This window comes from Carya illinoinensis, chromosome 15, assembly GCF_018687715.1.
Source record: "Carya illinoinensis cultivar Pawnee chromosome 15, C.illinoinensisPawnee_v1, whole genome shotgun sequence".
Classification (NCBI taxonomy): domain Eukaryota; kingdom Viridiplantae; phylum Streptophyta; class Magnoliopsida; order Fagales; family Juglandaceae; genus Carya; species Carya illinoinensis.
In genome coordinates this window covers 22,415,001-22,422,338 of record NC_056766.1, presented here as the reverse complement: position 1 = coordinate 22,422,338, position 7,338 = coordinate 22,415,001, and positions in this window count along the sequence as shown.

Here is a 7,338-nt window from a genome sequence, read left to right as displayed (position 1 = left end):
ATGCTTAATTAATTTTTTTGTAACAGGCCATGCCATGTGATTTTAAACCTGTTACATGAATCTCTATTACATACAATAAATGTCATGTCATAAGCATACAAGTAGGTCAAGAAAATATTTCTAAGTCAAGCATGAATCTTTTCATTTTATCACGACCCCAAGTACTATGATGAAAGATTATCATAGTGGAACTCTCCCATCCATTCTGGAGTATTTTAAATGGAGTGAAATCTCTTGGGTCGACAAAGTACCATCAATAGATTTTGAATGGGATAGTAACTGGTTCCTGGAGTGAAGTCAGGCACCAAACACTGTTGGGTGACGAAACATGCTACAAGTACAAGTGAAGGATTTACCTACAAGTAAGGTCTTCATGAATGACATACTCATAGTTGGTGTAAGGACATGTGATGTGATGCAGTACCAGTAGGAGCACATGGTCTATGGGGAGTCATGGAGCATCCATTTTCAAGTAATCAAACATGTACATGTATGGATGTCTCATGTTCATGAAAGCAAGTTTGCCATGTTCATGTGAAGTTATTATGTTTCCAAGTCATGTCATGTTTATATCAAGTTATGATGTTTCTAAGTCATGTCATGTATAAGCAAGTTCATGTTCATCAAGCATACATGTCACGTTACTATCATGCATGCTTATTTATATTATTAGTAGTTTAGGGGCTTTACTTGTAGAGATTTTGTAGACCGCACTGTGATAGTTCCAACTACAATTTCTACCGAAATGGTAGACAATGTGTCAGGGAGCAAAGGATCAACGCACGACTATTTGGATGAGGCTAAGTAGGCCGAGAAAGAGCCCCAGAGATATTTTGGAGTTGATCCTCTAGTTCCTGGATACTATTGTAGAGCTAATAGCAAAGCTTCGTGAATGACTTGGTGTTTAGTTTAGCTTAATATTATGTCTGTAACTATGGAGATCTATCTCTATTACTATGTTGTTTTGATTACAAACTTTTTAGAGTATGATATTACTTTTGATACGTGAATATTAATGGATAATTGTTTATGTTTTGGAATTAGCATTCTAGGACATTGTGTATTGATAAAAAAAAAAATTATTTGCTACGAATGCATTCTTAACTGTCATGAATGGGGGTATGTGACCATGTGTTGCATGTCCCAATACTTCAAGCTCCATCAAATCCCAAGCAGAGTTTGGGGGCATCACAACATGACAGTTGTGTGACTAAATACTATATTGCATGGCTATTTATTTTAAAGAATGAAAGGTAAGACAAGGTTAATGTAAAGAAAATAATTTGAATGACTACATATGTTTGATGAGGCTAATGAATGACCATATGAGGATGAGGATAATACCATAAGGTTGGGACAGATGGCAACATTGGAATGCATCACTGGTGGTCACCTAGTGATGATCCGTTCCCGAGGTTCGATTCTATTATGCTAGCTATAGCTAGAACAATTGATCTCAATGGTCGCCAATTGTACCATATGGGGGTTAACAACATGCAAATGGCCACTAAAAATGAGGTGAAGGTAACAAATGATTAATGATTGAGGATAAGGAAATAAATGTTTATGCTTTGAGTTTCAGGTAAAAAAATATTTCTTAACACTTTGAGGTTAATGTTTTATTTTAGCTTAAAATGTAAGTTTCCTTAAAGAACAATGGTTTTTAAATGAAAACCTTATGCTTATATTATGTTTACTGCATGATATAGTTCTTACTGAGTATTTGACTCATTTTAACTATTTTAAATGTTTTTCCACGCCAGGTGAGGTAGGTTTTGAGGATGTTGCAAGCGAGGATGTTGTCCAGGATGTTGACATTGGCGATGAGGCTTGAGGCTTAGAGAGATGATTTTGATTTTTAATTTACTACTAATGATTTTCGTTTCCACTACGCACATACTATAATACTATTATATTTTAAATAAGTGCTATTGAACAAGATGTTTATTTTGTTTGGTTTATTTTATTAAAATATTTAGTGAGAACTTTATTTATAGTATCTTTTATACCTGGTGCAAAGTATGTATGTTTTAAGGTTAGTATAGTATCGGGTTCAGCTTTAGAGGATGGGGTGTTACAAGTTGCTACTCTTGCTTTTGTGTTTATATGTAAATTGTTGCTAGACTAGTAGTACAATAGGCTATTTTTTGATTCCTGTGTTATAGTTGCTATTAGGAACTACTATAATTGTTGTTAGACTAACTCCCGTGTTTAATTTTTTTAAACAAATTATTAGATGATTTGATTGAATTGAATTCATTGTAAGATGTCTCAATTAGTTTGCAACCTGGGAAAAGTAGAGTGAAGCAGACGAAAACCTCAAATGTGTGGGGTTTCTTTGAGATGATTCCTAATTCTGATAAAGATGATGTCAAGCCACGGGCTAAGTGCAAGATGTGTGGTGTTGCATACTTGGCAGCGAGTAAATGTGGAACAAAAAATTTGAAATGTCACATTGAAACATGCCCTAGAAGAAACTCACGAGATATTGGTTAGATGGTGTTTTGTCAAAATAGTATATTAGGCCCTATTTGGATTGCAAGATGCTCTCATATGATCTATCTCTTCCGATCTCATCTCATCTAATCTCATATCAACATCCAAACACTACAGACATAAACACTTTTCAATTTCAAATCTTCAACCTTTGATCTAATCATTATTTAATCATTAGAACTTTCCCAAGCTTCCAAACAAAATCGTAAAAAATAATTCAGCTTTTTCAATCTCAAAACCAAAATTGTATTTTAATAATATTTTACCTTTACAATATTTTTATTCAACTTTTTTTTTTCAAAATCTCATAAAACATCTTAACTCAAACAATTTCACTAATATTCACAAATTATTTCACTACTATTCAAAAACTATTTCACTACTATTCACAAATTTCTCATCTTATCTCAACATCCAAACGAGGCCTTAAGGCTGTGTTTGGTTAGCCAACCCAACTCAACTCAACTCATCTCATCTAATCATTACAACTTTTCCAACTTCCAACACAAGATATGATAAACAATTCGATTTTTTAAAATTCCAATTCAACTTTTTCAAATCCTAAAATAATAATAATATTAATAAATATTTTAAACTTTCATTTCAACGCAATCCACTATCCAAACTGGCCTAAAAGTAGCTTGAGCCTTTAAATCATCTTAAATCGTTGGTCTACCTTCCAATCTTGTGAGACAAGCTTTGACCAAGACTAACTTTCCTTCTTAAATTTGATTGGTTCTTCTTTATGCTTATGAGATAAGTTTTGACTAAGTCTTAAAGTGAATTATCTTCCCCTTTCTGTCGACTACCTTATAGCTTATGAGGTAAGTTTAATTAAATAGCCCAAGTCTTTATTTCCCTTCCAAACCATCGGCTACTTCAATAAGGAAGGAAATCTTTTCTTCTCTTCTTCCTCCAAAGCCAACGTCACTTCCTTCTTTTCTTCTCCTCTTCAAGAAATCAAACTCCTCTCATTTTCTTCAAGTTTTGTACCTCCACTTTACCTCATGAAAGAATCTAGGAGCTTAAGGTAAAAATTCTATTTTAACTCTTTTGATTTTAATGTGATTTTGGAAGCTAACTAAATTGTTTAGCTTATGTTTTGATGTTGTGTTTCGTATATACATATATATGCCTTGTTTTGAGTGACTGAATATGTATGGGCTGTTTTATTGTGGTGACTTTCATATATATATAAATATTTATGGAATGTTTTGAGTAACCAAATCTATAAGGAGATTGTGTTGGTGTTGTGCTTTTATGTATATTTGAAATAAAATAGGGTTTTTAACAAATGAACTTATTTAAAATCTTAAATGATTCTTGGAATAAATTTGGTATGAGTATTTGTGTAGAGAGTTTATTTTGAAAGTAGTGTTATATTTTCTTTCTTAGGAGGCTAGAAGTGTTAGATTATTTTGGCTACATGCAATCCTATAAACTTGTTTTAAAAATGGGTATTAAATGATTTAATTATAAATTTTGATGTTAAGGATTTGAATTACTTAATGGGCTATTCTAGTTATTTCTATTTTATGCTTAACTAAATAATATGTGTTAACTAGGTTAAGTATTTTCTTATATTATTATTGTAAATGTTAGACGAGAGGTTAGTTAATTAAGATAACATTAATGGTAGAAATGACGTTAAATTTTAATATCGTGGCTTTCTCTTTTAAAAGGAGGGCTAAAGAAATATTGGATAAGTATTAACACGCTTATGTTATTTATTGGAATAGGACTTATATTGACGATTGGAAGTATCGATGAGCATAGAGGTAAGTAGCTATGACCATACTTCTTACACACAAAGCTCTCTTATGAAAGAATGTCTCTCTCTCTCTTCAAATGTTCTTGTAAATAAATTGCAAAGGTATATATTATGTACAAGCCTTTCTTGGTAGCCCCTGTTAAGCACCCTATCGATTATAATTGTTTGTATGTGTATAAGGTGATGCATGCACGTAAATGCTAAGTCATGAGATTTTCATACATGCTTTCTCAAAGTATTAACGTCTTTTTTATACGTAGCATGACATGAAATACTCTTTTTCAAAAATAAATGCATATGCATCGAACTAAGAAAAGCTAATGAAAATGTTTAATTGCAAAGAATTGAAAAGAATGTTAAGGTATAAAAATACATAACTACATGAAAAATGATGTTTAAGCACATTTTTTTAAATGACGTTTTTCCATGAATGTACTGTTAAATGAAAAGGACTAAAAGTAAAGGACTGAATGGAAGAAAGAAAGGACTGAAAGGAAATAAATGTTTTAATATATGAAACTACGTAAATGCCATGACTGATAAATGAATGATGGTACCAAAGAAATGGACAGATTGCAATGCCGGGTTAGTAGTACTGGTAGTGCACCTAGTACTGCACCCTGACGAAAAGGGATTCCTAACCCACGGCCATAGGCAGAATCAGGTCCAAAAGACTGCTAATCCTAACACACGGGGCGTAATAGTGTGTACTAGCCAAATGAAAGTGAAAGATGAAAGTAAAAATATGTATGAAAGTATTATGTAAATGTATGTATGAAAGTATGATTTAAAAATATGCATGAAAGTATGATGTAAATGTATGTATGAAGGTATGATTTAAACGTATGCATGAAAGTATGATATATATGTATGCATGAAAGTATGATTTAAACGTACGCATGAAAGTATGAAGTAAGTATGTGCATAAAGGCATGACTAAACTCTTAACTGTTATGCATAAAAGTATTGTTTAAATGTTTATACATGAAAGTACGGTTTAAATGTTTATGTATGCAAGTTTTCTAAAGAAAAGGTTAGATGATTAATGACCGGTGCAAAACTGCAAGTGCACAGTATCGTAGTTTTATAGTAAAGTAATAAGAAGAGTATCGTCCTCAGGGATTGGTACCTTACTCTTGCCAAATACCAAAATTATACTAATCTCAATTTTATCTAGAGGAATCGCTAAGGTTTTTGTAGTTGCAAATAAAACTAGATCAACTCAAAGAGAAATAAGCAAAGAAAATAAAACTGATGTTTGAAGATCAAATTCAATAGGGAAGAAAACTTCTAGGAAATCGATTTCACCTAATTCGTCACTATGCTTTTCTCATCCAGCTAATTTAATTTAACTCTCTTTTATTTATTAGCAAATCTCTAATTCATCCAAAAGCCTCTTTCGATAGTCAATTGGAAGCGATTCTAATTTATCAAATCACACAAGAGTATGCAAATTCAATAATCAAGAACGCAATAAGACCAATGATTTAATCACTACATAGGTTCATACAAGTCTTTCGATCTCTATACTTACCTATGCTGAAATATCCAAGATCTACCCTATGACTCCCTCTTTCGATAGCAAATCACAAGATTAATAATCATCTAATCAATGGCCAGTTAATTAGAAGCATTAAATTCAGAATAAATCAGATAAACAAAGAGAGAATTGCATTAAATTAGCATGGACAAACAAGCATAGTTCGGAAATAGGTTACATCGTTTTCCTAGAAAGAAGAAAATTTAGCTCATGCTAGAAATTGAATTCAACATAAACGAATTCACCATAATTGTTCTGAGAAGATGGGAAGAAGAAAATAAACACTGAAAAATCCTCCTTGCAGCCTTAACTGGTCGTCAAAAGCTCAAGGGAACGATTCAACGCTTTTCTCCCGTCAGTGCTCGTGTATGAATCCAACGTACGTGCAATAAATTGGAATTCCATCTTCAAAACAAATGATTTGAATCCCTCTAGCTATGTTTTTCTCTCCCAAGAAGTGTTCTCCAGTCAAAACTCGCGGCTCTAGAGTGAAGAATGGCCTTTTATATGGTCCCACGGCGGAAAACCTAAAATCTGTCAAAATACGATGTTCGCTCGAGCGGGGTGTCGAGCGCGCGTCGAGCATTCGAATCTGCCTGATTTCGCTCGAGTGTCCTATCGAGCGCACATCGAGCGTTCAACTCTGCCTGATTTCGCTCGAGCGGCCAATGTCTCCGCTCGAGCGATCTTCGTTTTTCAGCAACCTGCTCGAGCTCCCTGTCGAGCGGCAGTCGAGCGTTTGAATCTGCCTGAATTCGCTCGAGCGGCCAAAAGCCTCTGCTCGAGCGAACTTGTAAAATCTGCAATATGAAATTTTGCAAGCCATCAAATACCCCCAAACTTACAACTTTGTTTGTCCTCAAACAAAAAGAAAAACAAATGATAGTTTAGGCAATATCAACTCGACCCCAAAGAGAAGTATCATCACTCACCAAGCTTTTATGAATTTAGATTTCATCTCTAGTATCTTACTCTTTTAACATCAAAGATAGCAAGAAAATCAATCAAAAATTTTGCAATTTGTCAAGCAAGAGTTAGGCGTTTACTTCAACCTAAAGCTAAGACCTTGAGTGTGTGTGTGATATAGTCAATTTAACCTCAAACCACCTGCAAACTCAGATAAAAGTAGAACAACCAAAATCAGAAGAATTCTCTTAAAACTTCACCCCATAAGTCAAATTTTCAGAAATCCTCTCCACTAATGTAGTCAACACCAAAATCAAAGATCAAAAGGTCTTTATTAAGGTTGTAATGATAGGCCACAGGGTGAGGGTTAAGAAAGAACTGGATATGGAAAATTAAATCAAACTGGGAAAATACTTAGTGAAAAGAACATTAAAAGAGAAACTCACATGATTCAAATCATAGCTCTTTCTTGGCAATATGCTCATACTTGTGGCATTATTATTGCTGTAATCACTGATGTAATACCAACACTTCCCTTAACAAAATTTGAGGTAATTCACTTTCCGCTTGGCGACTTCTTTTTCTTTTCTTTTCTTTTTCTTTTTCCTCTTCTTTTTTTTTTTTT